The sequence below is a fragment of the Lissotriton vulgaris genome, chromosome 12, assembly GCF_964263255.1.
Source record: "Lissotriton vulgaris chromosome 12, aLisVul1.2, whole genome shotgun sequence".
Taxonomy (NCBI): domain Eukaryota; kingdom Metazoa; phylum Chordata; class Amphibia; order Caudata; family Salamandridae; genus Lissotriton; species Lissotriton vulgaris.
This window is the reverse complement of record NC_141700.1, coordinates 172,058,705-172,084,042: the sequence shown is the minus strand read 5'-3', so window position 1 is coordinate 172,084,042 and position 25,338 is coordinate 172,058,705. Positions and strand designations below refer to the sequence as shown.

Below are 25,338 nucleotides of genomic sequence, written 5' to 3'. Positions count from 1 at the left end.
AGATAGATAGATAGATAGATAGATAGATAGATAGATAGATAGAGTGAGGGCGATAAATAGATATAATTATGTGGCACTGAGTGGTATTGAATGGAGTGTGTGTGTTGCATTCAGTAGAGTGTAATTATGGGGCGTGTAATTATGTAGCACTGAGTGGTATTTGGAGTGTATGTTGCATTGCGTGCAGTGTAATTATGTGCCGTGTAATTATGTGGCACTGAGTGGTATTTGGAGTGTATGTTGCATTGAGTGCAGTGTAATTATGTGGTGTGTAATTATGTGGCACTGAGTGATATTTGGAGTGTATGTTGCATTGCAAGCAGTGTAATTATGTGGCGTGTAATTATGTGGCACTGAGTGGTATTTGGAGTGTATGTTGCATGGAGTGCAGAGTAATTATGTGTTGTGTAATTATGTGCACTGAGTAGTATTTGGAGTGTATGTTGCATTGAGCGCAGTGTAATTATGTAGAATATAATTATGTGGCACTGAGTGATATTGTCTGGAGTGTATGTTGTATTTAGTAGAGTGTAATTATGTGGCGTGTAATTATGTGGCACTGAGTGGTATTTGGAGTGTATGTTGCATCGAGTGCAGTGTAATTATGTAACAATTATGTGGCACTGAGTGGTATTGTGTGGAGTGTGTGTTGCATTGAGTACAGTGTAATTATGTGGCTTGTAATTATATGGCACTGAGTGGTATTTGGAGTGTATGTTGCATTGAGTGCAGTGTAATTATGTGGCATTGAGTGGTATTTGGAGTGTATGTTGCATTGAGAGCAGTGTAATTATGTGGCGTGTAATTATGTGGCACTGAGTGGTATTTGGAGTGTATGTTGCATTGAGTGCAGTGTAATTATGTAATATATAATTATGTGGCACTGAGTGGTATTGTGTGGAGTGTGTTGCATTGAGTACAGTGTAATTGTGTGGCTTGTAATTATATGGCACTGAGTGGTATTTGGAGTGTATGTTGCATTGAGTGCAGTGTAATTATGTGGCATTGAGTGGTATTTGGAGTGTATGTTGCATTGAGAGCAGTGTAATTATGTGGCGTCTAATTATGTGGCACTGAGTGGTATTTGGAGTGTATGTTGCATTGAGTGCAGTGTAATTATGTAGCATGTAATTATGTGGCACTAAGTGGTATTTGGAGTGTATGTTGCATTGAGTGCAGTGTAATTATGTGGCGTGTAATTATATGGCACTGAGTGGTATTTGGAGTGTATGTTGCGTGAGCGCAGTAATTATGTAGCATATAATTATGTGGCACTGAGTGGTATTATGAGGAGTGTATGTTGTATTCAGTAAAGTAATTGTGTGGTGTGTAATTATGTGGCACAGAGTGGTATTGTTTGGAGTGTATGTTGCATTGTAATTATGTAGCATATAATTATGTGGCATTGAGTGGTCTTGTGTGGAGTGTGTGCTGCATTCAGTAGAGTGTAATAATGTGGTGTGTAGTGATGTGGTATTTGGAGTGTATGTTGCGTTGAGCGCAGTGTAATTATGTAGCATATAATTATGTGGCACTGAGTGGTATTGTGTGAGTGTATGTTGTATTCAGTAGAGTAATTGTGTGGCATATAATTATGTGGCACTGAGTGTGCACCTCTTGGCCTGCCCACTTGCCCAGACGTCAGTGGTGAAGGGGGCTGCCCTCTAGTGTGCAGTCATCGGTTCTCACCTCTGTGCCATCCTCTGGCTCCTAAAGGCCGGCTCTCGGGTGCGCTCCTTGGCCCCGGTGCACCCTGGTGTCTCTAGAGGCCCAGCACGGTGGGCGAGAGGGAGAGCACCGGAATGAAGATATGCCATACCTCGGGCTCTGCGCTGGCGCCGGGGTCCCTGCGGACCCCCCTCTCCTCGCTGGTTCCACCTGCCAGAGTCAGAAGGCTCGCCATCTTGCTCTGCTTTCGCTCAGGATTGTAGGATTGTGACCCCCAAGCCCTCTCAGCTTCTTAAAGTTTGTCTCTTTGGGGAGAATGGGAGGGGAGACTCGATGGGGGGCAGGGTTGCTCCCCAGATTCTATAGATATGCTAATCTTCCCCAGCTGTGTTGGTGCCAAGGCGGGAAGAAGCTTGGCTGTCTCCTGTGACCCCTGCCAGGAGAGCAGCTGAAATGCAGCGCTTTGTTATGGAACAAGTTCACCCGGTGCAATGCATTCCAAACAATTGATTTCTCTTTTTTTTTTTCAACCAAAGAATCACCTTTTAATCACAGGTATTTTATACAAACACAATGGTGATCTCGCACTCTGCTTGGCATTAAAAGGGACAGTAAAATGCTGCAAGAGCACTGACAAAAATTCTCCTAATTCCCCCCTCGCCATAGAGAAAAAGGCCCCTAATAGTCCTACATTATATAAAAAAAAAAAAAATGTACATTTTACTCATACAAACATCTGGTGAAAACCACTTCACATTGAATACATAAAACCGAGGGAAATAGTGTGTTCCCAATGTGATGAAGCAATGTTACTATATTCCAGGCATGCTTAAACAGCAGCAATCTCAGTACAGCTCTCCAAGTAGATGTTGCAGCCCAATAACATCACTGCTAAAACAAGGGGAAATGGAGGCATGGGGTAATGTTCTGATGTCAGTTTGTCCATGAAGACTGTTTGCTGAAAGAGTGGTAGAATCACATCTGCTTTTTTTTTCAAAACCACCATTTATAAGTTGTGTCCTCATATCAGTTTCACTCGATTGGCTCCACTTCTTAACCTCCCTCCTCGTCTGCCTCCTCCTCGTCCTCTCCTCCTTCTTCCTCTTCTTCTAAAGGTCCTTCCTCATCCTCTTCCCCACCTTGTACGAGCTGCTCTTCAGTAGCATCGGCTGCCTCCTCATCCACTTCAGTTTGGTCTTCACCAGCACCTTCCATCTCCATGCCCTCTTCAACTTTGGATTCTTCAGTTTCCTCTGTTGCTTCGGCATCACCAGTCTCGTTCTCAGCCCCTGGTTCTGTGCCTTTGGCAGCTTGATCTTTTGGATCTTCTATGAAAGGATTTTCACCCTTTAAGTATCCCTCCAACTTTTTGCTGATCATTTTATTGTTGAGAATGCTTTTAGCCACAACCAAAGAAGTCTTCTTGGATTGCTCCATCATAGCTTTTCTATTGTGGTTATGGTCAATTGATTTGAGGTGCTTTTGAAGAAATCCAAACTGCATAGGAATAAAGAGATCACAAGCTGTGCAGTGAGCAGCCTCCACTTTCTTGATGAAGTGATCCATCCCAAGGTCTTGTGTCAAATCCTGGTCTCTGTAAATCTGTTGGATAGCTGCATTAATATCCTCTACTAATTTACGACGCTCCTCTGTTTTTTTATACAGACTCGTCGACTGCCGAGAAGGTTTAGGGGACCTGCAAGTCTTTCCCATCAAGCAATATGACCAGTTATTCGGGTTACGGAAACTGGAGCACTGGAGGAAACCGAGGCTACGAGGATTACAGATATGGGTATGAACAGGAACAGGAACAGGAACCGGAACCCAGTGCCAATGCGGGCAGTTATGGGTATGAATCCTACGAGTCCTACGACTCTAGGTCTTCACTGAATGACTGATCTTTACAGATCCGGCTACGATTACAGTGAGGCGCAACATGACGGGGACAGTGCCTATGAAGGTCGCTATGACAGCTCCTACGGGAACCGCAGGGACCAGTTCCAGACCAGAGCACGCAGCAACTTTGACCAGCGCGGTCAGAGCTGGGGCAGAGACGGGCGAAAAAACAGACCCATGCCGCCATTTCCCGGTCGCATGAGTGGACAATGGAATGAGCCACAGCCAGTGGGCGGGTGGGGTTCTGGCATCTCCGGTTCCCCCCGACCCTCTTCTCCCAGAAAGCATACCCTGAGATCAACATGTTCCAGGAAATGAGAGGTTTCTCTGGGAATAGGCGCTTCGGAGGAGGTGGCTTCAAACGTGGCCGAGGAAAAACAGCCAAAGTGTGGGACGGAGACAAAGCTCAAACGCAGCAGCAAATGCAACAGAAGAAGAAATGTAATAAGAAGGATGGTGCCGCCAAGAAGCGCAAACAAACCAACACAGCTGGAGAACCAGAGTCCAAAGTAGCAAAGAACGAGGGCGATATAACCACTGGAGAGGAAAAAGTAGAAGATGGGGCAGAGGCTGGGACAAATGGTGAAGGTGCAGCTGATAAAGAGGAAATAAGCGAGGTGAAACGAAAACTTCAAGCAGGCAAGAAAACGCAAGACCGTCAAAACAAAAGGCAGCGTGACCGCATGGTAGAACGGATTCAGTACGTCTGCTCGCTGTGCAAGTTCCGCACATACTATGATGATGAGATCAAGAGCCACTTTGAAAGCAAGTTCCACAGTGGCCATTTCAACTTTGTGGGTACAAAGCTCCCCAAATAGACTGCAGACCTCCTTCAGGAGTACGTTTCCAACAAGTACAAACAATTGATTTCTCTAAGCGAGAGCCTACCTCGCTGTACTGTGGATGGGAGACGCTGTGCCCGCCTCCCTGCTCGGGGCCTCGGTGCCATTGGCGGCCACCGAGGCAGGAAGACAGGCAAACACGGAGGAGACATGGGCGGGGCCTGATCGAGGTTTCCGCTTCCCCCTGCCTGGGGGAAACTTTAGCTGTCGTTGCCGGTCTCCCATGCAGTGGAGGGAGACCGGAGTTGATGCAGAAAGCCCCGGGTCCCAGGAGGGGGCCCGGGTGAAGGGGAAGCCGGTGGAGCTGCGCGGGGCTCCTGTATGATGGAGCGAGCCCCGCGCTACATGAGGAGATGCTGCCGCAGGTGCCCCTAAGAGCGGGAGCTCCAGAGCAGACCGGCAGCCTACCGGTAAGTGGGGCCGGTGTTGTGGTAGCAGAGGGGGGGGCGTCGGGGCACATTGCCGGTGGCCGCGCCCCCGTGTGCTTTCTCTCCCTGCGGGTGCCCGTGTTTAAGACAGTGTGCACGGCGCCGTGCTGGACGTGCGCGTTCGCGCACCCAAATCCACACGAAAAGCTTGTAACACCCTCCTGTCTCTAATTCCCCCGAGACAGGCAGCTATACCACTCTAGCTGGACGCATCCTTCGGATGCTAACTCCAGCGACACCTAAAAAGTGGTTTCAGAAAAAGGTTTTCCATCATCTGTGCCAACATTCCGTTAGCAACACGCAATAGAGCTACCCAATAATTCTCCAAGAGGCTAGGTACCAACATTTTTCTGAAATCTTGTAGACAAATAACTAGATATGGTAACAATGTATTAATTCCCTAACATATGGAGCACATGAAGTATCAAAAGCACATTAATTCAACAACAATTGCTATAGAAAGGCATACAAGGACATCAATAGCAAAAACACACTGTCCTGCTGTAAACCGATAATCAAATATCATTTCCCTTATTTTTGATGACTCAGACAGATCAGACCACTCAATTGCATCGTCCTCTTTGAGTCCAAGAAAAGAGTCTTTGATAGGAGAGCCTTTTAAGTCTGTGATGTATATGAAGACTGTGGAGGCTACGTCGTTGACGTTTCAGTCTCCAATTGTCTAATGAGTACACAAGACCATCCTCAAGACCAAGTGTGAAGCATCATTTTGCAGGCCCTCACTATGACATAACACCTAAAACCATTAAACTCAGCACATTGAATAAAAACTCAGATAAGTCCAAAAAAATTAAAAAAGCATAGGAAAAACAGAAAGCAAGTCCTAGTGAATCACAGATGTGAATCAAGCACACCCGCTAAATAATTCACTTAAAAGACTAGTGAAAACAGCACCAATAGTGTGATCCAGAAACCATCACCTACACTATCAAAAACCTACTCAATAGAATAATCTAATGCACATTGTCTATCCCAGAGTCACAAACCCTCCAAATCAGGAAATCAAACCTAAAATCAGACGACAGGGAGACGATCGGAATCAAGCCTGACAGAATCAAAAACAGGCGATCCAAATGAAAGGAAGTCAAACCCATGCAACATTTATCCAACCAATGTAGATCAAAGAGCCAAATTAGCCCTGATGAGACAGCTAAATCATATTAACTATCATGGCATAGAAAACAACATACCCAAACACTAAGTGGAGGAAACTTACTGTACGTACTAGTCCAGAATAAATCACTGGAACACCATGCGCTCAAAGTCTGCGGGCCTTTTAAGTTAATTCAGTGCAGAGCATTAAGATAATCAGTCTTAAAATACTTGTGCACATGTGGCTCCATTACAGTTACAAGTCCATCAGATAAGGCTGTTTAAGGTGCACCATATGGAATAGACAAGAGATCGCTAATTATACCAATCGGTGCAGGACTAATCTATGAACAACATACGCTCAATGCCCGTGGCCCTTATAGATATGTCTGTTGCAGCGCAATATGGAATCAAACTAAAAATGCGCTTACGTCCTCAGCACCATGACAAATGCATGTACTTTCTGTAAATCGATGCAGTCATATTGGAACAGGCACACAGGAGCCTCCAATACAATTCCCTTGTTCCAACCAAAACGAACAGTGAGCCTCTATTCAAAAATGAGAGAAATCTGTAAAGAGGTATTAAACTAAACGGAATCATGCATGGATGGTAGCATGTTAAAATAGCTAAGCATGCAGAAAGCCCAAGTTTGAGAGAACAGCATATCTTACTGTGAGGTACATGCCTATCCTTAATTAGAATAATGCAAAAGTGTGGCACTCAATCTGCTGATTGAGACTTCTGAAACCAAAACACCTATTTTCATATGCATGAGCAAGTGCGAACTGCCACAAATAGCCAAAGAAAGGCGTGGCACGGGGGCAGTGAATAAGAGGCCTGGCAGCGAAGGGGTTGAAGGCGTCATATTAAGTTTTCGTTAAATTGAATCTAGCGTATTGACGTTTTTTGAAAAATGCTTGGGTTTCAGAAAGTACTACATTTTCAAATGAGTATCTCTTTTGACATTAGATTACTTGGTGATTAAATGGTGGATGGACAATGTAGACCCGTAGTATCCTGCTAACCTCTGAGTCCTGGGGGGGAGGGAAGAAATATTTTAATCAAACAGAAGCGGAATACATTCTACTTGTGTTGTAAACAGGTCATTTTTGTGTGTAGGGGCAAAGTAGTGGCTTGCACTTAATAAATCTATTTCTGTGGAACTTAAGATATCCTCAGAAAGACTGAGGATAGGAATGGTACCAGTGTTACAATTTGTAGGTCTCGCCTGCGTGGTAGCTCATGCGCTGGCTCGCCTTGGCGAGATCTATTGTCATTGGTTTTTAGCCGACTTCTTTGGAAGCGGGGTTGGTAGTGGCGGCTCCTCTATGGGGGCGCTTGGGCGCCGCCCCCTGCTTTCTCGCCGTGCGAGAAGGCAGAAAGAAATGGTAGTTATTATGGTAATAACTACCATTTGTTTCTGCCTTCTCGCACGGCGAGAAAGCAGAAGTTAGAGTAGGCGGGGTTACTCGAGGGCAGGGGGGAGAGGCTTTCCCACTGTTGTTCATACTGACTGCTTGGGCAGCCTGAGGCCCCCCAAGCAGACAGTATTAACAACAGTGGGCAAGCCGCTCCCCCCTGCCACTTCCCACTCTCCCTGTGTGTTCTCTGTATGCTGCAGCATACAGAGAAATGACGCGGTTGGGGCAGCCGGCCGCACCAATCACAGCGCTGGCTGTGGCTGCGGTGGAGGGGAGGGAGGCTACAGTCTTCCTAATGACGACAACGAGCCCAGAGGAATTATTCAAATGCAGCGACGGAAGTCTGGAGTTTGAGTCAGAAAAGCGGGAAGCCAAGGTAAGTTCTTTATCCCACAGTGAATTTTCCCCTGCTTAGTATCTTTTTGTGTCCGTTAAAATAGGTTTGTGATTGAAAACTGCTTATGAACCAGCCCATTAGTTTTCCAGAGCGCCTGCTGAGCACCATTCAGCTAGTTACACATTGAGTGCTTGAAGTGCTGCTGGCTGACATGCTTGTTGCAAGTTGCACTTGTCCTAGATTCGGCCACATCTCTGAAAGGAAGAAAACAGACCCAGCAGCTCCTACCGATTTCTTCGAGAACCTCACACTGAGAAACAGCAAGCACCCGCGTCCATTATTTACAGTCTGCTCTCAAAGGCAAGAAGTCACTGCGTTCGCTGTAATAAGTTCGAACACAGAACACCTCCACCCAGGGAGATTTCATGGCTTGCGAGGTCTGCACCAGGGAGGGCACTGCACACCCATTCAGAAATTACACCCAAGACGCACTCCTTGCATGCTAGACCAGGCCTCTACCCATAAAATATGTTTGCAAGACTCGAGGTGTTACCATCAGGAGCGTTGAAGTGGGCGGGGTACAGTTCAATTTCATTGTTTTAACTAGGAGCACAGTGACCCCCGCCGCATGCCTGTGTGTTTGTGATCGCTGCCTGCAGCTGCCCCAAATTGCACTTCAGACACCCAGTTTAACGAGAGCGAATCGTAAAATCCACTTCCAACATTCACGCCGAAAGGAAAAGGTAAGAAGCTCATCTAATCCTATAGCATCAAATATGGCCTAAAATGTGCAGCCGTTAAGGATTCAATCTGTGCGGCTACAGGTGCACGGGTGTATGTGAGACTGTTGTGTGTGTGACTATCTGTATGTCTGGTGGTCTGGCTGTTGATCTGTTTTTTCAAGCATGTCTCGAGGTGTGTTGCTTTGAGTGAGTGGTTGTTTCTACGCGTGTTGCTTTGTACGTGTGCCATACAATTGTGCGCTGATATTTTGTACCTCAATATGCATGTATTATGCAAAAAATAAATCCATTGGCTTTGTCAATCCCTCTTCCTATGGATTCCCGTCTGTCGTGTTGCCGTCAATGACTTTTCATGTACACACCTGTCGGTCTGGCTAAGTAATCTGGTGCCAGCTTTGATGGGGGGGGGGGGGGGGGATACCCCATAAAGATGACGAAGAATGGAGGCTCTGAAGGTGGAGCGCGCGTTATACAATATTGTCTGCCAGCAGTGACGTTAATCAGGTACCTCGCTTGGCACTGCTTGCCCTCTCATATAGACATTCTGCCCAAATTAGTGCTGGTTCTTAAAGAACATAATTCATACCTAGCCTGCACCCCGTCACTTACATTATTGTTGGGCTTTGTGGGGGCTGTTGCGTCTAATAGCAATCCTATGGGAGTCTGCGGGACGCTGAGTAGTCAGAGCCTGGCTTCAAGGTCCCATCCCAAAGGGTGTGGGTTAATGTTTTTTAAAGGATTGTAGACTGCGTCTGAATAACAAGGCGCCCTGGTGCCCAGGTGAGACGTGATTTGCAAATTGGTCGTATGAGAACATCATGTTTGCCCTTCCCACTTGCATCTCTCCAGTTTCTAGTGTGTGTTCGCCTTGCAGTAATTTCATTCTCCTGAAACAAAATGCTTTATAACATTTCCAAAGAGTGTTTTTAAATTGAAGGCAGCGCTTGATTGGGTTAATTGAATTATGTGTGTAACATCACATGCATGTAAATAATAGGTGATTGGATTGCACAATCTTTTATCGAGGCAGTTTCATTGGTGCATGTGTAATAATGTTACAGTGAAAGATGAAAGCACTGTAGTGTATAGTAGGTTTAAAAGTTCATGTGATGGCATCACTAACTTGTGTCTGACAGAGATCCTGGCAGATTATCGGATGCAGGTTGAAAGTGCTTAAATGGCGCCCATTGTTGCAGGTGTTGGGCATTACTTGTGTCCTTGCACTGTTCACTATTAAGACACTACTTTTTTTCTTTAGTTTTTAGCTAAGCAACACCCTGAGAGTGCATGTGTTTTCGTCCGCCACAGTGAAGTACAATTGCTTAACGCCCCCCCACTTTCAAATGTCTCCAGCATCCACTGGGAGTTGGTGTCCGCCCTGTCTCCCTCAGGCCCTGCATACCCTTACTGGATATTTTGCACATGTGCTGCGCTCATCAGAAAACACTCTCAGTGTTCAAAAACAGATCCCCTACCTTTTGTGAAAAGACATTTTTAATTTAAGGTTTGTATTATTTTTATATGTGGTTAGCTGTGGGTGAAATATCCGAAAATATTTAGTTTTGCAGCTATGCCTTTTAAACCCTTCCACCCCATGCTCACTCAACCCGCCCCCATTACGGGCAGCATCACAGTACACTTGCTGGTGCAAAGTTACTTGCGCTCCACCTCTAAGACACCAACCAATCCAAAACGCAGGAGAACAGATATCTTACATGCTCGCTTTATGTGATCGCCCTTGCAGCATGAATTTTCAGCCGGACAAGACACTTGTGCATAACATTTACTCTGGCAAAAGCTTGTGGCAAATTTGTTGGTTGTAAGTCAACCTTATAGACCAGGTATCCTAGCGGTAGCATGGACAAAAGCAGTCTTAGGCTAAACTGAAGAGGGCAAGTGAAGCCAGCTGTTTTACCATATGCAATCCTTTTAACAGAAAATGAAAGGACACCACACAAGTTATATATTATAAAATATATGTATTTATTACTAGAATAATCCCCTGTACTCTTTATGAGGACAGAAGCACAAGCGCTAAACAAAGAACTTCATATAACATACAAAAGTTGTACAATCATGGATAGGCGGGGTGGCCCGTCAAACCATATATTAAAATAGTGGTATAAGAACCACGTCACGAACAATGGTAAGGCCTAGGGCCTTGAGAATCGCTGGGGCTACACTGGACTAATGAAGGTTAGGTCGGGGGAGGCCCATAGGATACGGGTGCAGGGTCTATAGGCAACCGTGTGCACCAACAGAAGTCAATGGTGCGTAAAAGTTAGATAGTTACTGATTTAGAAGTCTTCCGACTGGACTAGAACTTAACCACTTAAAACTAGGACACGAGAGGTGTAAACCACTACAGGAGCACTGGAGTGCTCTAGTTACCTCACCAAAAGGAAGCGGGTGATTAGGTGTCAAAGTGCGTCGGGTTTCGTCGTGGAGTTCTATGGAGCCTGGAGGAAAAGATGCTGCAGGCGACCAGGAGATAAGAGTCTGGTTGGATCGAAGATGTAGAGCACCTGAAAGCAGAGGGGACAGAGTCTGGGTCACTAGCCAGTGACCAGGATGGAACCAGGAAGGAACCAGGCGATGTCGGGTTGCGATCAGGTGATGTCGTGAAGTTTGTCTCCGCTGCCACGTGGACCAGAAAGGATCGACGACGACCAGGAGGAGGACACGGACTGTACCATGAAGGCTCTCGCTGTCGGCGCAGTCAGTTCTCGAATCGGAGTCAACAGGCCTAGGCAAATGCAACCCACACAGGATTCGGAGATTGCTTCTGGATCGGACCAGCAAGGTCAGATCGCCTGCCCATTTCAAGGGGAGCGAGGGCCAGTCAGGAGCAACCAGACCAGCAGTGTGAATTCGAAGGATCGTCGTCACAGAGGCCACTAGCCAACGGGCAAGTGACCGGACAACGCGTCGAGCAGGAAAAATGCAAAAGGGCCCCAAGCAGCACTCGATGAGTGTGGAGAGGTGATCTTTGGTGCAAAAGCTGCTCGGGCTGGAACTTCTCAATCCCCAATGTACAGCTTCGAGGGTGCCTAGGGATCTGCACAGGAAGCACTTTGCTGGCTTTCCAAGATGGCCGGTCCCACGCCACCACAGGTCTCAGCTTTGCTGGGACTGTGGATCGGGCTGTTGAAAGTCTGGGAGTCCAGGTCTTGCCGGTCTCTGTTGTTCGAGCTCCGGTGGGAGCAACGGCAAAGAAAACCTTTGAGCGCTGATGGTGCCTGCTTGTGCAGGGTGGTCACTCCTTGACCACAAGGGAGATTCTTCAGTCTTCTGCATCGAGTAGGATGTCAAAGGGTCCAGAGTTTCGTATTAAAGTTTCAGTCAGGATGATCTAATGTCTATGGGCACAGCTCCTACCTTTATTCCAAATCAAGGGGCTGGATCTCCTGCTAGGTCCCTCTTATGGGTGGGACCCAGGAAGGGGGTGGTTACACCCCTTTCCCTTTGTCCAATTTCGCGCCAGAGCTGGGGCTGGAGTGTCCAGCACCGGTTTGAACTGGACTTTGCATGGGACGCCTTGTGTGCCCCAGGCAGTGTCAAGTTTCATTCAGCCCTCCCTGCCCCAATCCACTATCTCCTGTCTGGGTGGTGCTAGCACCTCCCTGTGACAGGAAACCTTTTGTTCAGGCCTCCCCTGCCAGAGTTTCGGTCAGCAGCAGGAGGCCAGACTTGCGTCTGTGGCAGCAGCATCCATTTTGTGATGCTGAGGCTCTGGTTAGATTTAACCGCGTTTAAGGAAAGTAGCATGTCTTCTCCCTCTAGAAGGGTGGAATGCTACCCCCGTCGCCAGGACTGGCGAGGGGGTAGTATTCCAAAGCGTATGACACTTTACACGACATGTTTTGATAAAGCCAAACCATAGTTCATATTTAACCGGGAGGTTCATAATGCACTTAAGAGTATATGGTATGGCAATATCCTAGAACAGCTATAAGGACATGGTTCCGAAAGCTGCAGACAGGCTCAGCTCATGCTAGAGTACCATCTCACATAAAACCAAGCACTCTGCCTCCAGGATTGTTAAGGCCTGCCATAGGAGTGACTTATAGGTCCATATGTGTCTAGATATAGGTTTAGACATAGGTATACTATATCTAAGCATGGGGTGATTACACCACCTCGCCCCAGCTGAGTGATCAGCCAGTTGCGTCAGTTTGGATGGCCAGCCGGGGTGGCAAAAGATTTGCTGCAGCCCCTGGTAGGCCTTGGATGCACCTATGCCCTGGGTACCGAATATGCTACTTACCAGTATGCATCTGTTCTTGGCATGTAGGGCTGCTGATATTCATATCTGTGCATAGATCGCCGCCTAGTGTTGGGTCCGGATGATTGCACATTGTTGTCCTGGAAGAGTCTTCGAAGTATCACAAGATAGTTGGCTCCTCCCCTGGACTACAGTGCGCATGGGCATCCACTCCATCCTCAGATTGTTTTTAGCCATTGTGGCAGAGATGGAGTTTAATACTGTAAGTGATGACAATGCTAAGAGTAATTCTGAGTGCTGCAGCCGCTACAGGCGCCGGGGAGGAGGGCGGGCGATATGAATGTCAGCAGCCCTACATGCCAAGAACAGATGCATACTGGTAAGTAGCATATTCGGTTCGAGGCATGTGGGCTGCTGAATTCATATCTGTGCATAGAATATATAGCAGTCCCTCTATTAGCGGCGGCCGCCCATGCCAGCTGCAGCAGTCTGATAAAGTGTTTTTAGAACAGCCTGCCCTACTGCTGCCTGCTGTTTGGAGTGCACATCTACGCAGTAGTGTTTTGTAAATGTGTGTATGCGAGACCATGTGGCTGCTCTACAGATTTCCTCTAAAGGAATGTTTCCAAGGAAAGCCATGGAGGCCCCAAACTTTCGTGTGGAGTGGGCTCTCAGGGAAACTGTTAATGTGCGCTTAGCCTTTTGATAGCAAATCTGTATGCACTTAACGATCCACCTGGCTATACCTGCTTTGGAAAAGGGGTTGCCTTTGTGTTGTGGTGAAAAGGCAACAAACAGTTGTTTTGTTTTCCTAAAATCTTTTGTCCTATCTATGTAGTACATTAGTGCTCTTTTGACGTCTAGTGTGTGGAGCATTCTCTCTGCCACTGAATCGGGATTCTGGAAGAACACTGGCAGTTCTATAGTTTGATTCATATGGAACTGTGAAACCACTTTAGGCAGAAACTTAGGGTTAGTGCGTAGTACCACCCTGTTGGAGTGAATCTGTAGGAATGGCTTCTGGATAGTTAGTGCCTGAAGTTCACTAACTCGTCGTAGCGATGTGATTGCTATTAGGAAAGCCACTTTCCATGTCAAGAATTGTATCTCGCATGAGTGTAGAGGCTCAAAAGGTGGACCCATCAGTCTGGTGAGGACCACATTCAGGTTCCATACAGGTGCTGGTGGGTGTCGGGGAGGAATAACTCGTTTGAGTCCCTCCAGAAAAGCTTTGATGGCAGGCACTCTGAAAAGTGAGAGATGCTGCCTATTTTGGAGATAAGCTGCTATTGCGGATAAATGTATATGAATGGAAGCATAGGCCAGATTGCATTTGTATAGATGTAACAGATAACAGATGATGTTGTGAGTAGATGCATCTAGCGGATTAATGTTGTTGCTGGCACAATAAATGACAAACCGCTTCCATTTTGCCGCATAACATGCTCTAGTGGTGGGCTTTCTTGCCTCCCTTATGATATCCATACAGTCAGGAGGCAGGTTGAGGTAGCCAAAGACTAAGACCTAAGGAGCCAGATCGCCAGGTTGAACTGTTGCGGATCTGGATGCTGAATGTCGCCATGGCTCTGCGTCAAAAGCCTGGGCGTGAGGTGCAGCCTTTGATGCGGTACCACGGAGAGTTCTAGAAACGTGGTGTACCATGGTTGGCGTGCCCACGTTGGAGCAACCAGGATGAGAGTCATAGAGTGTTGCTTCAGCTTGCGTGCCACTAGCGGTATTAGTGGTGCTGGGGGAAAAGCGTACGCAAATATGCCTGACCAGTTCATCCATATCGCATTTCCCTGCGACTGTGGGTGTGGGAACCTGGCGGCAACGCTTGGGCATTTTGCGTTTTCCCTTGTGGCGAAGAGGTCTGTCTCGATGACCCCACTGCTGGAATTACGGTTGGAGTACTGATGGATGTATCTCCCACTCGTGCATCTGGTGGCTGTGCCTGCTGAGCAGGTCCGCCATCGGATTGTCCTTGCCTGGGAGGTGTTCTGCCATGAGGAAGATGTTTCTCTGAATGGCCCACTTCCACATACTCTGAGCCAGATGAGACAACTGTGGAGAGTGTATACCTCCCTGCTTCTGTATGTAGTACATGGCCGTCATGTTGTCCGTCCGGATCAACACAACCTTGTTGCACAAATGTACTTTGAATGCTTTCATTGCCATGAAGATAGCCATCAGTTCCAGAAGGTTGATGTGCATCTTCTGCTGTGCTGTCCATAGTCCCTGCACTGCGTAGTGGAGTACATGAGCTCCCCATCCCTGGAGAGATGCGTCCGTCGTTAGTATAATCTGTGGCACAGGCTCCTGGAACAGTCGCCCCCTGCAAAGGTTTTGTGGATTCCACCAATACAGAGAGTTGTATGCGTGACCGGTCACCAACACTAGGTCTTTCAATTGTCCGTGAGCCTGATTCCACTGACGTGCTAAGCACTCCTGAAGCGGACGCATGTGTAGTCTCGCATGCAGGGCTATGAAGATCCAGGAGGCCATCATGCCTATCAACTGCATGAACACTCGTGCTGGAAGAGAGTGTTGTGGTTTGAATTTCCGAATCAGCAATTGCATGCTGTTGATCCTCACTGAATTTGGCTGTGCTTTGGCTGCCAGAGTGTCTATTGTTGCGCCCAAGTACTGCCGTACGTGGGCGGGCTGAAGGTGGGACTTTGGATAATTCAGTGAAAACCCCAGATCGTGAAGAAGGTGAATGGTGTGGGACATGTGGGCGGCACATTGCTGGGCTGACTTTGCCTGGATAAGCCAGTCGTCCAGATAAGGGTAGACGTGAACGTTTTGTCTCCGTAGGTGTGCAACCTCTGTCGCCAAGCACTTGGTAAACACCCTGGGTGCTGTTGTCCCTCCGAAAGGGAGGACCTTGAACTGATAATGCTGATCCTGAATGGTAAATGAGATATTTTCTGTGTGACGGGTGTAGCGGTATATGGAAATAAGCATCCTTCAGATCTAGTGTTACGAGGAAATCTCCCTGACTGAGTAATGGTAGAACCTGCTGTAATGTGAGCATGTGAAAGTGTTCCGATAGAATGTACTGGTTTAGGGGCCTGAGGTCCAGTATGGGTCTGAGGGACCTGTCCTTTTTTGGGATCAAGAAGTACAGCGAGTAGACCCCTGTACCTTTTTGTTCTACAGGCACGAGCTCTATGGCTCAGTTTTGCAGCATGCTGACTACCTCCTGCTGCAATAATTGTAAATGCTCTGCGGACATAGGACGGTGTCTTGGGGGTATGTTGGGTGGAGTGGATGTTAACTCCAGACAATACCCGTACTGGATAAGCTGCCTCACCCACCTGTCTGTAGTGATGGATTTCCAGACCGGCAGGAACTGTTGTAGTCTCCCCCCGACCGGTGTGGTATGGGCGGGGGGCAGTGACAAGACGTCACTGTTTGTCAGTGGCGGTGGATCGGGAACTGTTGTTTCCACGACCTCTGCCCTTGGTGCTGTTTCCACAATAGCCACCCCTATTGTGTTTGACGTAGGTGGTCTGCGTGCCTCCTTTACTGTATTGTGTCTGCTGGGCCAGCTGGCCTCTGGAAGCTCCTCTACTGTTGGAGCGACAAAAGGAACCACCCCTGAACTGCTGAGACTATAGAGCCCCCATAGACTTTGCAGTCTCTGTGTCCTTCTTAATTTATTCTAAGGTGGTGTCCACCTCTGGGCCAAATAAGTAATCAGGGTTAACCGGCTGATTGAGTATGGTGGTTTGTATCTCGGGCTTGAAGCCGGAGATTCTCAGCCAGGCATGTCTTTGTAACATCACACTTGTATTAATCGCCCTGGCTGCAGTGTCTGCTGCGTCCAGCGCACACTTAATAGATGTGTTTGATATAAGTTTCCCTTCTTGTATTAGAATCTCTGCTGCCTCCTTGTACACATCTGGCAAGTGTTGTAACAGGGTCTCAAGTGTATCATAATGAGCCCCGTCATATCTGGCTAAGAGTGCCTGAGTGTTGGAGATTCGCCAGACATTGGCCGCTTGAGCTGCCACCCTTTTCCCTGATGCTTCTAGCACTTTAGATTCTATGTCAGGGGGAGGAGCATCACCCGTTGTTTGCGAGTTCGCTCTTTTGCGGGCATTGGAAACAACTAGAGAGTCCAACGGCAACTGTCCCTTGATATACATAGGGTCCAAAGGTGCTGGTTTGTATTTTTTCTCAATTCTGGGGTTGATTACCCTTGCCCTTGTGGTCTCCTTAAAGATGTCTCCAGCGTGTTTTAGGACACCTTTAAGCATGGGTAGAGTTTTGACAGTTCTCTCTAAGGTTGAGAAGGTGTCAAACAAAAAGTCCTCTTCAATAGGGTCAGCATGGAGCTGGATATCATGATTTTTTGCTGCCCTCTCAATAAGTGGATTAAACGCAGCAGTGTCTTCTGTAGGTGAGGTTTTAATAGCATAGACATGACTGTCCGGGGCAGTTTGTGGATCCCCTGTGTCAACAGCGTCTGTCCAGGCTTCAGAGTGATCTTCTGGATCAGTGTCTACAGGATAACTGTAATCCTCATTATCACCATCCCCTACATCCACATCCGAGTATGTGGGTGAAATAGGAGCAGTGTCTTGTCTATGTGGTTGTATAGGTTCAAAAAGAAGAGGGGACGTAACCGAATCCCTCTTTTTCTTCAATGGAATTTTATATGACTCCATAGGCTGTTCTGGGGCGATTTTTCGCTTGTAAATGGAAAGTCTACCCGTCTCAGCGTCGATGAATTGCCTCGACTGATCTTCCTGCGGAGGCTGTCGATGCTTGGTGGCCCCTTCCGTAGTTGTAGGCTTCGGCCCCATGGACATCTTTTTGGTCGCTTCGACGCCCGTCTTAGGGACGAACGCTTTAGGTATCACTTTCAGCGGCAGTGTGAACTGAATCGATGCCGACTACTTCAGAGGTTTACTGACCGGCTTCGGGGGTGGAGTGGCCTTCGGCCCGACCACAATAGCCTTTTCTTTAATGCGTTGCAGTGAGTCCGACACCTGCTTCGAAAAAGAGGCGGATGGCTGTGTTGACTCGACGGGGTCTTTAGAGCCACTGCTATTCGTGGACTCTAGGTCTTTACTGCCCTTAGCCTTGTCGAATCGACGTTTAGGATCGAGAACATTCTGAGTTTCGAGTCCCTTGTTAGAGTCTACGGCCTTCGGCGCCGACTTCTTCGGATCGACGTCCTTGACCATTTTCTTCGCTGCCCCGGCCTTCGGCTCGACACCCTTTAGCGACCTCCCCGGGTCGATAAAACTCTTCTGTTTAGTCGGTGCCGATGGTTCAGAAGCCTTCGATCTGACCAAAGTAATACGCACTTTCGGTTTCGATTTAGTTTCCGGTGCTTTCGGTTTTGTAGACACCGATGCTTTTGGTTTCGATTGGTCAACCGATGGCTCTCTGGAAGTGTCCGTAGCCGGGCCTTGAGGTGAGGCTGTAGAACCAAGCGTTTGATCTCGGGTAAGGCCATGTGGCGATCCCTCGGCCTGAGCCTTATCGAGTGTTTTGGTCTCAGCCCCCGTACCAACGGTTGGGCCTATATCCTCGCTCGAGCTATCTTCCACGGCCCCAAAGGCCTCATCGTCGTCTCCTACCTCGTCGACGACTTCTTCATCGACCATTTCCACATCTGCGTCGTAACTGGAGTCGATCTCCGATGCAAGATCAGACAGGTTCTCTTGAACTTCCTGCTCAACTCCCTCATCTTCCTCGGCATCGAAGATGTTCACTGGGTCGGGTGCCGTCTGCTGGGCCTCCTTTCGCGCTGTGCGTCTAAGGCGAATCGTCTTCTTGGAGCGGAACCGAGAACAAGCCATACAGCTGGCTTCATCGTGATCCGGCGATAGGCACTTGTTGCACACCGGGTGTACATCGATGTGAGGATACTTGAGTTGCAAACGGGACATCTCTTGAACGGGCTCCGTTCCATAATGGGTCGTCGATAAGGCCTCTGGCGTCGACCGGGCCTTGGTGCTGAAAAGCCACGCGGCTCTTCTTGACGTCCGGCTCGAGGATAGAGCTGGAACAAGTACTGGGCACCGATCGCAAAGACAATACCAACGATAACTAAAGGCCTTTTGGCCACATAAAAAGTTTTGTATCGATTCCGAACTGGAGTTAACAAATATACATCCGAACCCAATGGCGGAAAAAAACAATCTGAGGATGGAGTGGATGCCCATGCGCACTGTAGTCCAGGGGAGGAGCCACCTATCTCGTGATACTTCGAAGACTCTTCCAGGACAACAATGTGCAATCATCCAGACCCAACACTAGGCGGCGATCTATGCACAGATATGAATTCAGCAGCCCACATGCCTCAAACCTATAGTACACTGTACAGGGGCTGATAAGGTGACCCAATACCCAATTGGTAATGTACCTAAAGTACATGGTTGTGAATTTAGAGAGAGAACAGCAGGGCTGTGGGTCTGATTAGCAGGCCCACAGCCACATTAAGTCTAAAACCAGTGAAGCAAAAAGCGGGGTTGCCATAGGAAAGCAGACCCTACTCTCCTACACCCTACCTTTTGTGAAAAGACATTTTTAATTTAAGGTTTGCATTATTTTTATATGTGGTTAGCTGTGGGTGAAACATCCGAAAATATTTAGTTTAGCAGCTATGCCTTTTAAACCCCTCCACCCCATTCTCACTCAACCCGCCCCCATTGTGGGCAGCATCTTAGTATACTTGCTGGTGCAAAGTTACTTGCGCTCCACCTCTAAGACACCAACCAATCCAAAACGCAGGAGAACAGATATCTTAAATTAGCCCATCACATGCTCGCTTTATGTGATCGCCCTTGCAGCATGAATTTTCAGCCGGACAAGACACTTGTGCATAACATTTACTCTGGCAAAAGCTTGTGGCAAATTTGTTTAATGCACTCAAATGATTTTTCTTGTCCACCACTTGCTTTGGGGGCACAAGCTCATAAGATCTACTATACTCCAGGTTGAAGTCAAACAAGCATATTAATTATGATTTTGGTTGTAAGCACAGGCCTTAGTTTGAAATGTTTTAGAGATATTGCAGAAAATAATCAGCCTATGGCGCCTCACAGAAATCGCGGCCTACGGTCCTGGAACCAAGAAACAAAAAATAAGATCAATGATGCAAAATATATTGAAGGGGCCACAGAAATGTGAAATAACTATTTGTGAAGATTGAATGCCACAACAGCTTCCCCATCCGCCTCCAAGAAAACAAAGACCACATCAGGAGATTAATGAAAGGTGCAGAGTGAACAATTGGTAGTAGGAAAGCATGCAACAGGATGTCCTTGTAGAAAACTATGTTAACAGTCCCATTTAAATGGTAAAATCCAGTCAGATTTTCGGCATTCGCAACGCAAATGCAAATAATACCCCATGAAATTCATGAGGTAAATTTTTCCTAATATGTATGTACAGGGCCAGCTTTTTGAATGGGCGAGCTGTGCCCAGGCCTAGGGTGCCACTTTTCAGATGGACGAAAAGAACAGTCTGCATAAAAGTCCTCCAAACTGCAATGCTCGTCTACCTTGGCTCCAGGGATTTAGAGTGCTTCCAAATGTTTTTAACGTGCAGTGGTCACTATTTTTAGCACCCTATCAGCCCCCCTACCTGGCTCTCTGTAACACCCTGCCGAAACACATCAACACCCTCTCCCCTCCAAACAACTTGCAACCAGCCTGATGGAGCTAAGGTGATTCTGGTGAGCTGGGGGACTTGCAGAGATGAGTGTCCAGAAGCAAGTCGCAACTTTGATGTAGCCAACCAGGGACTGGCCAATGAAAAAGGGGCTGCTGTCTCATTGTATTTACCAGCAGTAGCGAAGGCAGCAGATTCCTTTCCATCCAGGGCTCTGCGTACATAGATATTGAGAAGGGAAAAGAGGGAATGCAAGTGGAAACTGAACTTTTATCAGTTTCTGAAGTATTAACAAGCACTGACAATGCCAATAGGTCAACATTGTGAATTTGCTGTCTAGGCAGACTTAAAAATCAATGTGAATACATTACTGCCTTACTCACATCTGTACTGCTGCCAGAGAAAAACGTCATACATTATCTAGTTATTTAAGACATTTTAAAAGCATTACAATGGAATTTGCTTGCACCCTGAAAATTCAAGCTCAGGCAGCCGGATAAATAGAATTATCACAGCTGTGTGGAAGGTAAACACTTTTTTGGGTGGAAGCACATAACGCCTGCTCAATCAAAACAGGTATTCCAGGCTCCCGACATGTGGGCGGAATCAATGTCCTTCTCCTGCTGATTCTCACTTTATTGTCTAGTGACAGCTGTGTTCTGAAGCCAGACCACAAATACAACTATGCCGAATAAGGTCAGAGTCAAATTTATGCTCATACTGCAAAACTTTCCAGAAGTAAACCTTTATCATGTGATGAGGTGAGCCTGTGAATGTATACATCTACTTGGATTGAGCAACACATTCGCAAATAGTCTCAAGTGAAGGTCATGGGACATAGTTTAACTGAGTGTGCATGACACACCCATCGCCTCCAGCATAAAGGTATCCCTGGAAAAGGTAACAGCAAACTAGTGTGCTCCAAAGCAGGCTGAAGGGCTTTAATTTCATTGAAGTGAAGAGCCAAACCTCTATAGGGGCTGGACTCAAACCCAAAACATAGACTGTCAACCCCAACTAGAGCTAGGAAGAAGGCAGCAAGGAGCCTGGGTGGAGTATTGGGTACTAGATGGCCACAGTGACCCAAATGACATAAGACCAGAGCAGACCGAGGCGAATCCAAAACGACAGAGGGCCAAGAGGAGGAAAGCACATAAAGGAAGCAAGACCTTCTGCAAAGACCACAGGATGTTTAAAAGGCAATAGAGAACTCACATTGGAAGTCTCAGCCTGCGGCTGGATACTCTGGACTTCAATTGCAAATCTATTCAAGATTGGATGCCTCGCTGCGGGGGAAGTAGCATATGAAAGTGACTGGAGTGATCCCGTATCACTTCACGTCAGTACTGTCCCCTGTGACTGGGTAGGCGATGATTAGAGGAGGGGGGGGGTCAGAAGGCTGGCCTGAGGTCAACCGCATCTTCAGTACAGGTTTGTGTTTACCTTCGCCGCACCAAAGACTGCACACAGAAACACAGTTTCCTAGTATGTCAGGTGCCAGGTGTTCGTTGGCAGTGGAGCACAGTAGATCATAGCACAGAAAACAACTAGCAGAGACACTTTAGGCTTAAAATACATCTACATTAGAGGAACACGAACTTGAGCAATTGGCATTGGAAATGACAATGTCTTTTATTTATGTGTTTAGAAAACCTTTAAGCAGGATTTACGTGCCGCTGGCAGGTTTTCAAAAACACATAAATAAAAGACATTATCATTCACAATGCCAATAGCTCAAACTCTCGCAAATGCGAGACCTATTGCATTACAAATGCTTGTTATCATTCACCATTCGAAAAATTGATTCAGAGACTGACGCTGACCCAGAATGCATTTGTTACGTTACAATCGTCATCTAATTCTCTCTCCCTCGTCTTTACTGTGGCTGTCCCTTCAGCCCTTGGACTAAAAAACAAGCATTTACAATGCAATAGGGCTCGCAGCATTAAAGTTTGAGTTATTGGCATGGTGTATGACAATGCGTTGCATAAAATGTTTAGCAAACTTTGAATTTGTGAGCAGTGAGAGTGTGTGCATGAGTATGATGTTCTTGAAAGCAGTGTGGTAGAGTGCAGGAATTTGGGTGACCTGAGCAATGTGGATGATTCACCTCACGCACGGGGCTAATGCAGTTATTATTCACACAGCTCTAATGATGCACCTCAGCACGGGGCTGACGCAGTTATTATTCACACAGCTCTGATGATGCACCTCAGGCACGGGCTCACAGCTGTTATTATTCACACAGCTCTGATGATGCACCTTACGCACGGGCTCACAGTTGTTATTCACACAGCTCCTATTTTCGTCGCCATAGACTGCAGATTTGTATTTCATTGGAACTTAATTTTTGGAGTGTGGCATAATATTTCTATACAGCATGTTGGCAAACACGATTTAAGAAAAATATATAGAATTACATGTTATGGCTATCACAAAAAAAGACAATTTGGACATAATTTTTAATATAACACTTAAGGGAGGTAGGCATTCCCCTCAGACATCAGATATATGATCTATAGGTCACAGCATTCTAGGTGCAACTCCAATGGAAGTCGAAAGAAGTCTCTGGGCGATTCTATTCAACATAAAAGAAAACAAAACTTATTGTGGGGCGGGACTTCCGTCTTCTGAAGCCTGCGCCCACGGAGTGCTTGCCAGGAAAAACATCTACGGAAGAAAGTTGATGCAATGGTGACTACTTTAGTGCTGGTGAGAAGCGGTCCGGACCAGGAGAGGCTGTGGCGGCGCATGGCACTGTGTGGGGCTCCAGGGGAAAGGTAGAATAAAGGCGGGGGTATACCTTTAACTGTGGTGCACTAAACAAAGGAATTTAATCTGCGCAGAAAAGCAAGTATCTGTTTAGGCAGGCCGTGTTAGGGGCAATAATGGGTATATTTTAAGGGACAGAGAATTCGCCGTAGTCTCGAAAAGATGTATGCTGGGTATGGCACATAAATCAAATGGAACCAGGATGTGGCATGGTCAGAAACGCGCCGCAATGGAGGAAATGCAGGCGCTGGATAAACGTTGCGATAAGGAGGAAGCCGTGACTTGGCCCGAATGCTGCTGCTGGTATGAATGAATTCACTTACTGGCGGCGCCGTGATTCGAAGCACTATGAGAGGTTCCCACGTGGAGAATGGCGTCCCGGATGCACTGTGAATTGAGGTTAATGTCTCTGTGTGGGAGGGGGGCCATCATCCCCTTTGGTTTTTCTTTGTATGCTGGGTATGGCACATAAATCAAATAGAACCGGGATGTGGCATGGTCAGAAACGCGCCGCAATGGAGGAAAGGCAGGCACTGGATAAACGTGGCGATAAGGAGGATGTCTCTATATGCGCATGCGTGTGTGTTGGAGCAGCTTTCCAGGAGACTGGAGCTGGCTACAGCGAGCGCGTTCTCGTGCGCATGGCACGCACAAATTGCCTTCTGGCAGAGGAAATGCGCGCGGCCAGGTGCTGTCTCCTGGAAAGCTGAGCCGCTAACAATAGGGTATCTCTGACGAGACCGCGCTTCGCGTGGTTAACGCCACGAGCCCTAAAGGATGATTCGATTGGGTGGTCTACCGATCTGTCTGGGTCAACAAAGAAGGGAAAAAATATTTGGTTGTTTACCAGTTTACAATGGGACAGTACATTTTTGAGCCACATCATACTATATATGCATTTAATAAATTTCATATTTATGTCAAAGAAAGTACGCCTTTCTATAGCAATTGTTGTGTGATTCATGTGCTTTTGCTGTTTAATTCACGTACTTTTTGCTACATTATGTGCTCTATATGTAAGGGAATGGATAGTTGTTACCACCTCCTTGCTGGCAAATAACTGATTTCAGAAAAATGTTCTTCCCTGGAAGACACTTTATGTTGCCAACATTCTTTTACCAGCAGACAAACCTCTTTCCCAAAATCACACTGTAAATGGGAAATCAAAGGGTTTATTTTCTAGTGGTTTTGTTCTAGGTATCCATGACTTATCCGGGAAAAGAAATGTGTTACTTACCTGTAACTGCAGTTATCCAGTATTGGTGTCTTTCATAGATTCACATACCTGAATCATTCCCCGTCGTCGAGACGGGGAGTCTCCTGTATATAGAGAAGTAATGTCCTATAGACATATATAGAGAAAAGTAGGCCTAAGGGCCTCACTTTAGTAGCCTATGTCCGAAGAGAGCCAATCAGCTATCACCTCCCTCTAGAACCTTCCTGTCAGGAGCCTCAGTCCCTCAGATTTTCGTACGCACTAAGCTAAGTAGGCGTGACATTGGTAGAGAGAGAAAGGCGAGTTCTTCCAGGGAAGGCGGGAGGGTTGCATGGGAATCTATGAAAGACACCAATACTGGATAACTGCAGTTACAGGTAAGGAACGCATTTCTTATCCAGTATTATGGGTGTCTTTCATAGATTCACATGCCTGAATCAGAGTAGCAAGCAATATATTTTGCAACAGTATATACAAGTCCTTAGATAATACATATCGTTCGACTATGAACTATTAATAGACATCAACAATAAACATTAGCAAAGAAATGTGTATACCAGAAAAGGATGGAGGAAGGCTCACCTTACTGGAATAGATGGCGTAGCACTGCTTGTCCCACTGCTGCATCCTTCATCAGCTCTGTATCAAGACAGTAGTGCCTGGTGAAGGTATGCGGCGACTTCCATGTTGCCGCCCTGCAGATGTCGATAACTGGCACTCCTGCAAATAGTGCCATAGATGTAGACATGGCTCTTGTAGAGTGAGCCCTGATTTTAGAGTGTATAGGCTGTCATGACAAAAAGCAATCGCTGAAGAGATCCATCTGGAGATGCTTTGTTTGGTAAGCGGTAGACCCTGCCTAGGTCTACTGAAGGCTATGAAGAGTTTATTACACTTTCTGAAATTCTTGGTCTTATCAATACAACACTTTAGACATCTTTTAAGGTCCAATGAATGCAGCGATCTCTCAGCTGCAGTGCTGGGATTTGGAAAGAATGATCTGAGAATCACAGGCTCATTTAAGTGGAAGTCCGACGGG

The 25,338-nt window shown here is 46.8% G+C and overlaps 1 protein-coding gene and 1 pseudogene across 1 annotated transcript in view; one reads left to right on the top strand and one right to left on the bottom strand.

Moving 5' to 3' along the window:
• Positions 1 to 25,338, bottom strand: part of URI1 (URI1 prefoldin like chaperone) — a 466,682-nt gene that overhangs the window by 335,567 nt on the left and 105,777 nt on the right. The window lies entirely within an intron of this gene.
• On the top strand, positions 3,336 to 4,571 carry LOC147673785 (A-kinase anchor protein 8-like; annotated as a pseudogene).